The sequence below is a fragment of the Ranitomeya imitator genome, chromosome 2 (assembly GCF_032444005.1).
Source record: "Ranitomeya imitator isolate aRanImi1 chromosome 2, aRanImi1.pri, whole genome shotgun sequence".
In the NCBI taxonomy this organism is placed as follows: Eukaryota; Metazoa; Chordata; class Amphibia; order Anura; family Dendrobatidae; genus Ranitomeya; species Ranitomeya imitator.
Genome location: NC_091283.1, coordinates 168084991 through 168101914, shown reverse-complemented (window position 1 = coordinate 168101914; position 16924 = coordinate 168084991). Strand labels below are relative to the sequence as shown.

Below are 16924 nucleotides of genomic sequence, written 5' to 3'. Positions count from 1 at the left end.
GAGATACATGATAAGATTATGTCCATTGTTCAAGCTTATCTAGAGCCTTCTGAATCCTTTGTTGGTCTTCTCTAGTGTTAGGCTAGGTTCACACTGCGTTATGGTGGTCTGTTAAACGGACTACGTTACACCGCGGCATAACGCGGTGTAACGTAGTCCGTTAACGCTGCCATTGAAAGCAATGTCGGACGCATCGCTAGCACACGCCCACAATGGGCGTGCGCTAGGGATGTGCCGTCATTGAGTGACGGACCCTGAGACGCAGGCTGCAGCGTTTCCGGATCCGTCACTGCTAGCGCAGATAGAGCTAGCAGATGCTCTATCTGCGCTAGCGCGATGCAAACGTTGGCGCTTGCATTACAGCAGCCCATTAGCGTATGTGCTGAACGGGCTGCTGCTAACGCAGTGTGAACCCGGCCTTAGCTATCTCTCCAACTTTGCATCATCTGCAAATTTGATTAATTTACCTTCAGTTCTCTCATCTAGATCATTTATAAAAATGTTTAACACTGGGACCAGGAGAGAGCCTTGTGGTAGCCGACTTGAAACACTTCCAATACAATCAATGAATCAGTTATGAATCCACCTAACCGTAGCCTTGTCAATCCCGTACTTGCACATTTTCTCAATAAGGATAGTATGAGATACTTTATCAAATGCTTTACTGAAGTCAAATATCTACCACATTTCCCTGATCCACCCAGTCAGTAATTCCATTATAGAAGGAAATTAGTTCTGCAACTTCCTCTGCTAACTCTTTCAATACTCTAGGATGTAGTTCATCTGGACCAGGAAATTTAAATTCATGTAAATTAGCTAAGTGTTCCCTCACCATGTCTCTGTTTATAGACAGTGTGGGTTTTTTTTTATTCCTTTTGATGATCAGTTGATATTACATTTGCTTTCTTAGAGTATACAGAAGAAAATAGAAATTTAAAAGTTCAGCCTTCTCAACATCATTTTTGACCACTTCACCCTCTTCATCATGCAAAAAACCTATATAATCTTTGACTATTCTTTTGATTTTGACATACCCCCCAAAACCTTTTATACTGCTTTTGGTCTCCTTTGCAAGCTTTACTTCATTACTGGCTTTAAGGGTATGTGCATATGATCAGTAAACGCTGTGGGTTGGATGCTGTGTAACTGCACGGCATCCAGATGTTACAGCATAGTGGATGGGATTTCAAGAAGTCCCATAGCCACTATGTGTGCCCAGATGCCTGTGGATCACCTGCGGATACGGACGTGCGGCGCATTTTCCAGACTGCAGCACGTCTATTTATCTTTCGGAGACGCGAGCCTCTGCAAGATAAATTTCACCCATACACTGTATTGAATGCAGTTACTCCACACGGTTCAATGAACACATGCAGATTTGCCTGCGCTCAAGAGCCGGCAGCGCTTTGGAGGCAGCGGACATGTGCTGCGTCCAAAGCACTGCCACTTCCTGAACGTCTGCACATACCCTAGATCTTCTAACTCTTGCACTGCATTGCCTGTAGACAGCATTATATTCTTCTTCAGATATGCTCTCGTCTTTCCATTTAATATACATTTCTTTTTATAAAGTGATTAAGTTTTGTGTTTATCCATCCTGGTCTCTCTAATGCTTCCAATTCTTACTCATTTTCAGGATTGTTATCGATTGTGCAGTGAGAATGTCATTTAACAAAATCTTCCATCCTTCTTGGACATTCCTGTCCTTTTTAGAACATCCAGCCAATCCATCAAACTTTTCTACTCGCTTTCTTAGTCCATTAAGATCTGCCTTTCTGAAGTCCAACCTTGAAGTCTGGGTCCTGATAAGATTCTGTCTGCAGCCACCACTAGGGGGAGCTCCCTGTATATAGATAATAGTGATGAGCGAATATACTCGTTACTCGAGATTTCTCGAGCATGCTCGGGTGTCCTCCGAGTATTTTTTAGTACTCGGAGATTTAGTTTTCTTCGCTGCAGCTGAATGATTTACATCTATTAGCCAGCATAAGTACATGTGGGGGTTGCCTGGTTGCTAGGGAGTCCCCATATGTGATCAAGCTGGCTAATAGCTGTAAATCATTCAGCTGAGGTGAGGAAAACTAAATCTCCGAGCACTAAAAAATACTCAGAGGTCACCCGATCGCGCTCTGGAAATCTCGAGTAACGAGTATATTCGCTCATCACTTAGGCTATGTGCACACGTTCAGGATTTCTTGCAGAAATTTCCTCGGCAAAACCGGACATTTTCTGCAAGAAATCAGCATGTTTTTCTCGCGTTTTTACCGCGTTTTTGGTGTGTTTTTTTTGCGGATTTTTCCGGAGGTTCCCAATGCAATAATATAGTGGGAAATCTGCAAAATTAATGAACATGCTGCGTTTTTTACCACGATGCGTTATTTTCACGGAAAAAAACGCATCATGTGCACAAAAATTGCGGAATGCATTCTAAATGATGGGATGCATAATGTATGAGTTTTTTCGCGATTTTATAGCGAAAAATCTGCAACATGTGCACACAGCCTAATAGATAACATTCTGTCTGCAGCCACCACTAGCGGGAGCTCCCTGTATACAGATAGATGATATGATTCTGTCTGCAGCCACCACTAGTGGGAGCTCCCTGTATACAGAGATACATGATGACATTCTGTCTGCATCCACCACTAGGGGGAGTTCTCTGTATACAGAGATACATGATAAGATACAGTCTGCAGCCACCTCTAGGGAGAGCTCCCTGTATACAGAGATACATGATAACATTCTGTCTGCAGCCACCACTAGGGGGAGCTCCCTGTATACAGAGATATATGATAAGATTCTGTCTGCAGCCTCCACTAGGGGGGCTCCCTGTATACAGAGATATATGATAAGATTCTGTCTGCAGCCACCACTAGGGGGAGCTCCCTGTATACAGAGATACATAAGATTCTGTCTGCAGTCACCACTAGGGGGAGCTCCCTGTATACAGAGATATATGATAAGATTCTGTCTGCAGCCACCACTAGGGGGAGCTCCCTGTATACAGAGATACATAAGATTCTGTCTGCAGTCACCACTAGGGGGAGCTCCCTGTATACAGAGATATATGATAAGATTCTGTCTGCAGTCACCACTAGGGGGAGCTCCCTGTATACAGAGATACATGATAAGATTCTGTCTGAAGCCACCACTAGGGGGAGCTCCCTGTATACAGAGATACAGTCATGGCCAAAAGTATTGACACCCCTGCAATTCTGGCAAATAATACTAATTTTCTTCCTGAAAATGATTGCAAACACAAATTATTTGGTATTATTATCTTCATTTAATTTGTCTTAAATGAAAAAACACAAAAAGAATTGTCCTAAAGCCAAATTGGATATAATTCCACACCAAACATAAAAAAGGGGGTGGACAAAAGTATTGGCACTGTTCGAAAAATCATGTGATGCTTCTCTAATTTATGTAATTAACAGCACCTGTAACTTACCTGTGGCACCTAACAGGTGTTGGCAATAACTAAATCATATTTGCAGCCAGTTGACATGGATTAAAGTTGACTCAACCTCTGTCCTGTGTCTTGTGTGTACCACATTGAGCATGGAGAAAAGAAAGAAGACCAAAGAACTGTCTGAGGACTTGAGAAACCAAATTGTGAGGAAGTATGAGCAATCTCAAGGCTACAAGTTCATCTCCAAAGACCTGAATGTTCCTGTGTCTACCGTGCGCAGTGTCATCAAGAAGTTTAAAGCCCATGGCACTGTGGCTATCCTCCCTAGATGTGGACGGAAAAGAAAAATTTACAAGAGATTTCAACGCAAGATTGTGCGGATGTTGGATAAAGAACCTCGACTAACATCCAAACAAGTTCAAGCTGCCCTGCAGTCCGAGGGTACAACAGTGTCAACCCGTACTATCCGTCGGCGTCTGAATGAAAAGGGACTGTATGGTAGGAGACCCTGGAAGACCCCACTTCTTACCCCGAGACATAAAAAAGCCAGGCTGGAGTTTGCCAAAACTTACCTGAAAAAGCCTAAAACGTTTTGGAAGAATGTTCTCTGGTCAGATGAGACAAAAGTAGAGCTTTTTGGGCAAAGGCATCAACTTAGAGTTTACAGGAGAAAAAAAAAGAGGCATTCAAAAGAACACGGTCCCTACAGTCAAACATGGCGGAGGTTCCCTGATGTTTTGGGGTTGCTCTGCTGCCTCTGGCACTGGACTGCTTGACCGTGTGCATGGCATTATGATGTCTGAAGACTACGAACAAATTTTGCAGCATAATGTAGGGCCCAGTGTGAGAAAGCTGGGTCTCCCTCAGAGGTCATGGGTCTTCCAGCAGGACAATGACCCAAAACACACTTCAAAAAGCACTAGAAAAGGGTTTGAGAGAAAGCACTGGAGAACTGGAGACTTCTAAGGTGGCCAGCAATGAGTCCAGACCTGAATCCCATAGAACACCTGTGGAGAGATCTAAAAATGGCAGCTTGGAGAAGGCACCCTTCAAATATCAGGGACCTGGAACAGTTTGCCAAAGAAGAATGGTCTAAAATTCCAGCAGAGCATTGTACGAAACTCATTGATGGTTACCGGAAGCGGTTGGTCGCAGTTATTTTGGCTAAAGGTTGTGCAACCAAGTATTAGGCTGAAGGTGCCAATACTTTTGTCTGGCCCATTTTTGGAGTTTTGTGTGAAATGATCAATGTTTTGCTTTTTGCTTCATTCTCTTTTGTGTTTTTTCATTTAAGACAAATTAAATGAAGATAATAATACCAAATAATTTGTGTTTGCAATCATTTTCAGGAAGAAAATTAGTATTATCTGACAGAATTGCAGGGGTGTCAATACTTTTGGCCATGACTGTATATGATAAGATTCTGTCTGCAGCCACCACTAGGGGGAGCTCCCCTGTATACCGAGATATATGATAAGATTCTGTCTGCAGCCACCACTAGGGGGAGCTCCCTGTATAGAGATATATGATAAGATTCTGTCTGCAGTCACCACCAGGGGGAGCTCCCTGTATACAGAGATACATGATAAGATTCTGTCTGCAGCCACCACTAGGGGGAGCTCCCTGTATAGAGATATATGATAAGATTCTGTCTGCAGTCACCACTAGGGGGAGCTCCCTGTATACAGAGATACATGATAAGATTCTGTCTGCAGCCACCACTAGGGGGAGCTCCCTGTATACAGAGATACATGATAAGATTCTGTCTGCAGCCACCACTAGGGGGAGCTCCCTGTATACAGAGATATATGATAAGATTCTGTCTGCAGCCACCACAAGGGGGAGCTCCCTGTATACAGAGATATATGATAAGATTCTGTCTGCAGCCACCACTAGGGGGAGCTCCCTGAATACAAAGATACATGATAAGATCCTGCCTGCAACCACCACTAGGGGGAGCTCCCTGTATACAGAAATACATGATAAGATTCTGTAAACAAAATAATATCAGTCATAAACTATGCCATATACATAGATCAAATGGCGACTCAAAAGCAATGCTTTATAACAGGAGAAAGAGAAGAGTCAAAAAATAGCCAATAAATTACAAAAAAACATTTATTGAAAAATCTGTCTCTAGCTTCCACATAAGAATTCATGTTGTCACAAAATAATTTACAGTAAATGGTTTACAATGAAATTGTGACTACATCCATGGATACAATGAATGAACCAGGAATACAGGACGGGACATACGTACCGTAATTGCCACAAAATCAAGAGATTTCTACAAATGGACAGCATATATGTTAATTACTACCAAATGAGTGAATATATCTCAGATATATAGTGATTAACAATAGTGCAATTAAATTAGTGATAATTTAATCACTATACATCTCTGTGAGTTCATGCAAGATAAAATGTGATTAAAGGGCCACTGTCACCCCCTCCAGCCGTTATAAACTAAAAGAGCCACCTTGTGCAGCAGTAATGCTGCATTCTAACAAGGTGGCTCTTTTAGTTTTTGGTGCATGTATTCCCAAAATGAAGCGTTTTACACTGCGTGTGTCAGCCACTCACCCAGGTCCCCCGCTGACACACGCAGTGCGCATGCCCAGGAATCCCAGCCCCGCACTGTGCATAATGCATAACACACTGCGGGGCTGGGATTACCAAGGTGGGTGGCCGCACAGGCGCAGTCTGCAAGCCTGGCTGTGACGTCAGACGTCCAGAGCTCACTGCGCCTGCACGAGACAGTACTACACAGCGCAGGCGCCGGATTTCATGCGAAAACAGCGCAGAGGGGCGGCGCCCGGAGTCCCTGAATATTTGAGTGATGGCAGTGTGGCGTTTCAAGCAGGGGGGTGAGGACCTGCCTCCCTGGTGAAAGACAGGTATTTTGGAGAAGTTATAAAACGCTTTATTTTGGGAATACATGCACCAAAAACTAAAAGAGCCACCTTGTTAGAATGCAGCATTACTGCTGCACAAGGTGGCTCTTTTAGTTTATAACGGCTGGAGGGGGTGACAGTGGCCCTTTAAATAAAGGGAATAATTACTCATATGTGCAAGAGACCCATCTGGATTCTGGTCACCTTACCCCAATGCGCGTTTCGCGTGTAATTATTACCGCTTCCTCACGGGCATTGATTGTATCCATGGATGTAGTCACAATTTCATTGTAAACCATATACTGTAAATTTTTTTGTGATAACATGAATTCTTATGTGGAAGCTAGTAACAGATTTTTCGATAAATAATGTTGTTTTGTAATTTATTGGCAATTTTTTTTACTCTTCTGTTATAAATGATAAGATTCTGTCTGCAGCCACCACTAGGGGGAGCTCCCTGTATACAGAGATACATAAGTTTCTGTCTGCAGCCACCACTAGGGGAAGCTCCCTGTATACAGATACATAAGTTTCTGTCTGCAGCCACCACTAGGGGGAGCTCCCTGTATACAGAGATACATAAGTTTCTGTCTGCAGCCACCACTAGGGGGAGCTCCCTGTATACAGATACATAAGTTTCTGTCTGCAGCCACCACTAGGGGGAGCTCCCTGCATAGAGTATGGAGTTCAATAGATAGATAATTGGAAGTAAGCTTCTGTTAGTGATGACTGAACTTTAATTTTACAGCTGTAAAGGGGCCATTCAGCTCTGGAAAAGGAGATAGTTTACCTACATATGAATATATCTCCTTATAAAAGATGATTATTACAAAGCATGTTGGTTAATTATGATAAAGCATTCCTAAAAGATGACCTCTAATGTTATCAGCAGTGTAGCTGTATCTGCTGGCTGTGCAATTCTATCTTTCTCTTCTTAGCTCTTATATCTGGCTTAGCCTGAAGAGCTGGCGAATGTGACCATGTGGACACCATCCATGACAGCGGTCTTCATGGTGGCAGAGACTACAGGCATCTGCCAGGGAACAAACCATAAAAAAGGTGAAGACTGTGCTGAAACCATACTTACGGTACATATGGTAGTTAGGTAAGAACCCTTAAAAAAGGGATGTCTGGTTTGGTCAAGCCCCTTTTGTTGCTTCAGTGTTATCTCTTTGTTATAAGTGGCAGGAAGTGTTGTCATGAGTCCACAGTGCAGGTATTAGTTATTGGTGATCTAATAATGCCTCTTGCTTCAAAAATTCCCAATTACTGAAAAGCAGAACAATAGGGAATAAATATTGTAACTAGACTTAAAAAAAGCTCTTGAACGTCTCTGGAAATGGAAGACATGGCTGGAGATACTGTGTGAAAGGGTTTGATGATCCAGGAATAGCTCACACACAAAACATCTGCTCACACACAAAACATCTGCAGATTTTCCATTTATTTCCGATCCCTCATGGGAGTCCGGTCCTGGGTGTTTTATGGGATCACATGCGTACAGAAAACCTTCTCTTAAAGAAACATTACAAGTAAAGGATTTTCCACCCCATAGACTTCTATGGCATGCTGACTGGACAAGCCTGAGAGTAGGTGACTAAAATAGAGAGTGACCTTACGCACCATTAGTCACTAGATCTGTGTCCCTTCTGTCATATCTCTGCAATACACCACACAATGGTAAACCCAGCCATCTTATTTATATATATAATAGCTGATGAGCCCGGCGTTGCCCAGGCATTGTAACTAACTGTGGTTATAACAAATTATAATGATTATCTTGCACATAAAGCGCAGCTTTTCTCCTTTATAGTCGCCTCCTCCGGCAGCACCTCACACTCCTCTCTTCCATATGTACCGTATATACTCGAGTATAAGCCGACCCGAGTATAAGCCAAGACCCCTAATTTTGCCACAAAAAACTGGGAAAACTTAATGACTCGAGTATAAGCCTAGGGTGGGAAATGCAGCAGCTACTGGTAAATGTCAAAAATAAAAATAGATACCAATAAAAGTAAAATTAATGGAGACATCAGTACGTTAAGTGTTTTTGAATATCCATATTGAATCAGGAGCCCCATATAATGCGCCACACAATTCATGATGGGCCCCATATAATGCTCCATACAAAATACGCCCCATATAATGCTCCATACAGTTTATGATGGGCCCCATAAGATGCTCTATATTGAAATACGCCCCATATAATTCTCCACAAATGCTGATTATGGCCCCATAAGATGCTCCATATTAAAATATGCCCCATATAATGCTCCACAAATGCGGATTCTGGCCCCATAAGATGCTCCATAGACACATTGCCCCGTATAGTGCACAGCAAATGCTGATTATGGCCCAATAAGATGCTCCATAGACACATTTGCCCCGTACAATGCTCAGCAAATGCTGATTATGACCTCATAATATGCTCCATACAGATATTTGCCCCATATAATGCTGCACATGGCCCCATAAGATGCTCCATACAGATATTTTCCCCATATAATGCTGCACATGGCCCCATACAGATAACTGCCCCATATAATGCTGCACATGGCCCCATAAGATGCTCCATACAGATAATTGCCCCATATAACGCCGCACATGGCCCCATAAGATGCTCCATACAGACATTTGCCCCATATGCTGTTGCTGCGATTAAAAAAAAAAAAAAAAAAAAAATCACATACTCAAATCTCAGGCCACCGGCACTTGCTATATTCACCTGCTCCGCGTTTCACCGACGGCCGCCCCTGTGTTTTCCCCGTCCTCTGCACTGACTGTTCATGCAGAGGGCGGCGAGCACTAATCGCGTCCTCTGACCTAAGCATCACTGCAGAGGACGGGGAAGATGCAGCGGCGCCGACGGTGGAACGGGGAGCAGGTGAACATCGCGCACTGCGTTATACTCACCTGCTCCTGGCGCGATCGGTGTCCCTGGTTCTCCGGCATCGGCAGCTTCTTCCTGTATTGAGTGGTCACATGGTACCGCTCATTACAGTAATGAATATGCAGCTCCACCCCATCCCTGCGCCAGGAGCAGGTGAGTATTACACAGCACCGCTCCCCCTCCCCTGCCGACTCCTGGGTATGACTAGAGTATAAGCCGAGAGGGGCAATTTACGGTAATTGGAAACACTAGATCCCGAGAGAAATTGCACTAATTGCAGTAAAGCGTATCGTATCCACAGCCTACTTCTTCTGCAGCACCACACTTTTCCCCTTTAGACCTCGTTCACACATTATTTGGTCAGCATTTTTACCGCAGTATTTGTAATTTAAAACTTGGAGTAAAACAATCGGAGGAAAAGTATATTAGAAACACGTCACCACTTCTGTATTTTTCTCCCACTTGTGGTTGTGGCTGATAAATAAGCATTTGTGCTGCCCTTTGAACTTACAGCGCAGGCGCCGGGGACGCTAATGAAGGCACAGAGGCTATGATTGACGGCTGTGGTGCGTCTGTGTTAGGGGGGGAAAGACCTGCCCCCAGGTCTAATTCGAGGTATGAGGGGCACATTATAAAAGCGATTATTGCAGCGTTGGTAGGGACCAGAACTAAAAGGTGGCTCTTTTAGTTAAAAACGCCTGGGGTGGGGGGGGGGAGTGGGGGGGAGGGGGTTTGACAAGTTCCCTTTAACGATATCTATAACCCTGTATGTAACCCTTTTCTCATGTACAGCACCTTGGAATTAATGGTGCTATATAAATAAATAATAATCATTTAGAAACAACAATACTATTGTTTTAACTTAGGAAGAGTTCAGAAATCAATGATTTGTGGAATAACCATGATTTTTAATCACAGCTTTCATGCATCTTGGCATGCTTTCCACCAGTCTTTCACGCTGCTTATGTGTGACCTTATGCCACTCCTGGTACAAAAACTTAAGCAGTTCTCTGTTTGATGGCTTGTGACTATCCATCTTCCTCTTGATTACATTCCAGAGGTTTTCAATGGGGTTCAGGTCTGGAGATTGGGCTGCCCATGATAGGGATTTGATGTGGTGGTCCTTCATCCACACCTTGATTGACCTAGCTGTGTGGCATGGCACATTGGCCTGCTGGAAAAACTAATCCTCAGAGTTGGGGAACATTGCCCGAGCAGAAGGAATCAACTGTTTTTCTCATTGCTTCAATGAGAAGCAAACGAGAGCCAGGCTGAAGTTTGCGAAAGACCATAAGGATTGGACCATAGAGACTGGAGTAAGGTAATCTTCTCTGATGAGTCTAATTTTCATCTTTGCACAACACCTGGTCATCTAATAGTTAGACAGAGACCTGGAGAGGCGTACTGGCCACAGTGTCTTGCACCCACTGTGAAATTTGGTGGAGGATTGGTGATGATCTGGGGATGCTTCAGCAAGGCCGGAATTGAGCAGGTTGTTCTTTGCAAAGGACGTAAGAATCAAGCCGCATACAAAGCTATCCTGGAAAAACAGTTGATTCCTTCTGCTCAGGCAATGTTCCCCAACTCTGAGGGCCGTTTTTTTCCAGCAGGACAATGCACCATGCTAGGTCAATCAAGGTGTGGATGAAGGACCACCACATCAAATCTCTGTCATGGCCAGCCCAATCTCCAGACCTGAACCCCATTAAAAATCTCTGGAATGTAATCAAGAGGCTGATGGATAGTCACAAGCCATCAAACAAAGAAGACCTGCTTCCATTTTTGTACCAGGAGTGTGGCATAAGATCACCCAAAAGAAGTGTGAAAGACTGATGGAAAGCATGCCAAGACGTATCAAAGATGTGATTAAAAATCATGGTTATTCCACAAAATATTGATTTTTGAACTCTTCCTGAGTTAAAACATTAGTATTTTTGTTTCTAAATGACTATGAACGTAATTTTTTTTTTTTGCATTATTTGATGTCTGCAAGCAATGCCTTTCTTTTGGTATTTTGATCATTTCTCATTCTCATAAAATGAATACAAAATTTATTGCTTGGAAATTCGGAGACATGTTGTCAGTGGTTTATAGAATGAAAGCGTGAAAGAGCAATTTACATTTCACTCAAAAATATACCTATAAAGAGAAAAATCAAACAAACAGAAAATTTTGCAGTGGTCTCTCAATTTTTGCCAGAGCTAATATATATGTATGTATATATGTATGTATGTATGTATGTATGTATGTATGTATGTATGTAGAGAGAGAGAGAGAGAGAGAGAGAGATTTTCACATTCAAGATAAAAAAATACAGAAAAAATGCCACTTGTATATAGATAATCATTTTTTTTTTTTTTTTTTTAATTTTCGTGCAAAAAAAAAAAACATTCAAAAAGGCTACATTTGCTTTAGGAACCTGATTTATTGACTGTGAGTTGCACAATTTTTTTAAACAACCTTTTAAAGTTTTCTTTCACGTGGAAACTGATGAATGTGTCTGCACAGTGGTGGAAAATCAGCAGCGAATTATAGTAGCAGCAAAATCCCTGCTGTAATATGAAATCCACACACTGGAGAAAATCTGCATAGCAAATACTCAGTGCTATGGATTACGCCACTTATGTTACAGTGGGGGCAATAAGTATTTGATCCCTTGGTGATTTTGTAAGTTTGCCCACTGACAAAGACATGAACAGTCTATAATTTTAAGGATTGGTTCATTTTACCATTGAGAGATAGAATATCAAAAATAAAATCCAGAAAATCATATTTTATAAATTATATACATTTATTTGCATTTTGCAGTGAGAAATAAGTATTTCATCCCTCTAGCAAACAAGACTTAATACTTGGTGGCAAAACCATTGTTGGCAAGTACAGCAGTCAGACGTTTTTATAGTTGATGGTGAGGTTTAAGCACATGTCAGGAGGAATTTTGGTCCACTGCTCTTTGCAGATCATCTCTAAATCATTAAGATTTTGAGGCTGTCGCTTGGCAACTCGGAGCTTCAACTCCCTCCATAATTTTTCTATGGGATTAAGGTCTGGAGACTGGCTAGGCCACCCCATGACCTTAATGTGCTTCTTTTATAGCCACTCCTGACTGACTGTATGTTTTGGGTCATTGTCTCACTGGAAGACCCAGCCATGACCCATTTTTAATGTCCTGGCGGAGGGAAGGAGGTTGTCACTCAGGATTTTATGGTACATGGCTCCATCTATTCTCCCACTGATGTGGTGAAGTAGTCCTGTGCCCTTAGAACACAACCACAAACATAATGTTTCCACCTCCATGCTTGACAGTGGGGATGGTGTTCTTTGGTTCATAGGCAGCATTTTTCTCCCTCCAAACACGGCTACTTGAGTTAATGCCAAAGACCTCAATTTTTGTCTCATCTGACCACAGCACCTCCTCCCAATCACTGACAGGATCATCCAGGTGTTCATTGGTAAACTTCAGGCGGGCCTGCACATGTGCCTTCTTAAGCAGGTGGACCTTGCGGGCTCTGCAGGATTTTAAACCTTTACGGCGTAATGTGTTACCAATGGTTTTCTTGGCGACTGAGGTCCCAGCTGCCTTGAGATAATTTTTTTTTAATGAGATAAGTTTTTATTAAACATAACAAGATGTACAACAAATCACATGTCAATACTCATTTTGTGTTTTACAATAAAATAACCCCCCCCCCCCCCCCCATGGAGACCAAATCAGGAGTAAACATCAATTCGTCCATAATAGACAACATTAAACAGGGCTCCAATTTATCATGAGTTGCACCCATTAACATTATATACTGGTAAAAACATTAATTAACCCTATCCAGCCATGGCTGCCACAGTTTATGAACGAATTCTAGCTTGTTTCTCTTAGTCTAGATACTTTTCTCAAGTTGGATTATATGATTTGTTTGAGTAATGAAATCACACCTGGACGGAGGCTCCTCTCTGATCCAATATCTTGCAATTGGTTTCCTCGCGACAAAAAGTAATCTTGTGATAGCAATTTTAGTCGTGTTGTCAGCTAATATTTCTTTCACATACCCTAATATACATATCAACGGATCCCTAGGAACAACACACCCATATACCACTCCAATGCGATTCAACACTACAATCCAATAGGAGGACAATCTGGGACAATGCCAAAGCATGTACAGTATGCCTGCCTGAGATCGTGAACATCTAGGGCAATCAGAGCTACATTTCAACCCAGCTTTAAATAGCCTATCAGGTGTTCTATACACCCTATGAATTACATACAACTGTGACAATCTCCCAGGCGCACTCATAGATATTTTAGATACATACTCTAGAATAGATTCCCACCTATCATCATCTATCTCCCCTAGATCAGCCTCCCACTTCTTCCTGGCCCTGACAGGGTGCCCTTTCGAACAGGTGTGCAATATATACTTCCGAAATTGCCCCTTTCGTTTTACTGTTTTTAAGTATAAAATCCAATGTGAGATCCGTCTGAATCAATATAGGACCTCTTCTTCTTTGCGCCTGGAATGCATGATGAACCCGCCTGTATTGAAAAATATTCGGCCATGGGAACTGAAATTCCTCCTGTAACATTTCGTATGACTTGAGGTTTCCCCCATAAATCAACTGATCTATCAACCCAAGACCCGTTTCCTTCCACTCACCCTTTCCCTCCATATTCTTGAACACCTGAAAATAGATATCCCAAATAGGTGAAAATTCTGTTACGACAAGCCTACAGTGATCCTTAGTCTGCTGAACTCATCCCCTGCAGACTGTGAGCCCTCGCGGGCAGGGTCCTCTCTCCTTATGTACCCGTGTGCCTTGTATTGCTCATGTTTATTGTGCTTGTCTATATTTGCCCCTTTTCACATGTAAAGCGCCATGGAATAAATGGCTCTATATAAATGTATAATAATAATAATAATAATAATAATAATAATAATAATAATTGTTGAACTCCTGAAAATAGATATTATCCCAAATAGGCGAAAATTCTTTGAACCGTGTTACCCCCTAAGGAGATTCACCCTACCCACCACAGATAAATGCAACTTATTCCACGCTGAAATTTTAGTATAGTAGTCTACTATAGTAGTCTCTGTAATAGAGGGTCTAAATGAAGCTCCTCAAATTTTGTCAATGGGAAGGTTATATGGATCCCCAAATATTTAAACTTTTGAACCATCTTTAATTTAGTGCATTCTTCCACTTCACTGGTACAATCATACTCTCCCTCTATAGGCAAAACACACGATTTATCCCAATTAATAATAAGTCCAGATATGCGCCCAAAATCTTCAATTAGTGACACAACTTTCCTTAAGGACTCCCCAGGATTTTCCAAGAAAAACAGGATGTCATCCGCAGATAGAGCTATCTTCTCCTCCATTTTCCCACATACAAACTCTTTCACTTCCTGCAACCTCCTTATTGCAGCAGCCAATGGCTCCACCGCCAGGGCAAAAAGCAACGGGGACAACGGACACCCCTGTCTTGTACCTCTAAACAGCTCAAAGCCCATTGACAGTTTATTATTTACTCTAATTTTAGCCGTTGGAGAGGAGTACAGAAATTTTACCCATGAGATAAATACTGGCCTAAACCCACAGCGATCCAGAACCGACCACATGTAATTCCATTCCACGCTATCAAAGGCTTTATGTGCATCTAAGGATACCACCTCTCCTCCCTGCATTATCCGCTGGGATTTGCATATTTAAATACAGCCTCCTTAAATTGATAGCAGTGGATTTGTCAGGTATAAAGCCAGATTGGTCCGAATTAACCACCTTATCTATTACCCAAATCAGTCTGTTCTCCAGGGCCTTTGCCAGGATTTTAATATATGCCGTCAGGAGTGATATTGGTCTATATGACTCCGGCAGCTGCAAATCTTTTTTCGCTTTAGGGATAACCACAATAATGGCCTCCCTCATAGATGCAGACAATACTCCCCTCTCCAACAACTCATTAAATACCCCCAGCAATTTAGTCATCAACTCCTCATTGAGGGTTATATTTACCTCAACAGGGATACCGTCAGCCCCAGGAGGCTTCCCCCCTGCCATGGACGCCAAAGCCCCCCTCAATTCCTCCTCTGAAAATGGCCCATCTAACCAATCCCTATCTTCCGCGCTCAATTTAGGTAATTTTGCTTCCCCTAGAAATCTATTCATTTCCCCTTCCACCTGCTGTACCTGTGAGGAGCATAGCCTACTATAAAGCCCCTTAAAATCCTCCAAAATTTGTTCCCCCTGCGTAACCACACTTCCAATCTCTAATTTTAAGGCATATACATGTGCCGAGTCACGCTGTGCAGATGCAACCACAGAAAGCAGATGTCCTACTTTTTTGCCCACATAAAAAGCTTCCTTTTGAAATGCCCTCACGCTCTCCGCCTTACACAAATGCAATTTATTTACCTCCTCCTGAGCGGCCTTCATGCGTTTCTGTGTGGCTTGTGAACACTGATTACTCAACGCTTCCTCCGCTGCCCTCAATTCCTCCAATACTGTTTTATCAGAATTTCTAGAATGTGTCTTGTGTCTTGATAAGTCTCTGAATAGAATCTCCCTTAAGTAGGCCTTCATAGTGTCCCAAACGACATGCTGCACTGCACTACCCTCATTAAGTCTAAAAAACTTCCCCTATCTCATCCCCAAACTTTTCCATATCCAAGAGTTGTAACCAGAAGGGATTCATTTTCCAACCCAAACCCACATTATTCCCCGAATTCTCAATTTGCAGTGTCACCACTAACGGACTATGGTCCGATACTACTCTGGGCATGTATTCCACCCCTGTACCAAATTGTCCATCCATTCATTTCCCAAGGCTAAAATCAATATGGGACAGAGCCATAAGTTGTCGAGTAGCAGGAGAAACAATACTTATCTACATTCTGTACTCTCCATTAATCCGTCCAGGCTACTTCCTTCAAGTAACTACCAAACGCTGTCTCATTCCCTTCTCTCCTCAACAGGGCATGTCTTCCCTTATCCCAGTGATCAGTAACATCTCTTACTACAAGCAAAGGGACCCCTACCCACCTACCCGATGTCTAAAATTTCTTGCAGTTTTTTCCCCAGAATATGGTGGAGGAATATACACCGACACAATACACAACATTCTGTTAAAAATCTTACACACTACAAACACATACTGCCCATCATTGTATATCACCACCTCCACCTCTTCAAATGGAGTGCTTGTGTGCACCACGATTGACACCCCTCTGGCATAAGTCGAGAACATCGCATGATACGCCTTCCTGAAGGCATATCACTGAGGGCCTCTGCTTCAAAATATACTGCAGCATTGCTGTACGCCTTGTATTGTTAGATAGACCCTGGACGTTCCAACTCAAAATTTTAACTCTTCCTCTCATTGTATTCATTGACATCAGAACTTTGCGTCCCACCCCCTCTGGTCTCCATCCCCCCCCCCCCAAAACCCTACCCCCACCACCTCCCAATTCCACATTAATACAATTCAACTTAACCAACCCCACCAACTTCGCCCACCCACTTCCCACAGAAATTATATCAACCCCTTATGTAAATACTTCAGTCGCCCTCTTTATACGAGAAAGTGGAACGCTTTCCTACCTCCTAGCAATTATAGGTCTGAAACTCCGGACACTTATCTACTCTCCCGAGCATTGCGTAGGGCCGAGATTCCGACGCTAGCGTTGTTAGCACCGCACAACGGGTGCAGCGGATGCATTCTCTGGCGCAT

The 16924-nt window shown here is 42.7% G+C and overlaps 1 protein-coding gene across 7 annotated transcripts in view; it reads left to right on the top strand.

Annotated features, from left to right (window-relative positions):
- SLC38A5 (solute carrier family 38 member 5) overlaps nucleotides 1-16924 on the top strand; it is a 98644-nt gene that overhangs the window by 57621 nt on the left and 24099 nt on the right. The window contains exon 3 of one of the 7 annotated variants that reach the window (XM_069747879.1): nucleotides 7245-7365. The exons of the other annotated variants lie outside the window; for them this stretch is intronic. The gene's annotated coding sequence lies outside the window, so the exon portion shown is untranslated. The remainder of the gene's footprint in view (nucleotides 1-7244; nucleotides 7366-16924) is intronic. 7 annotated transcript variants of the gene reach the window in all.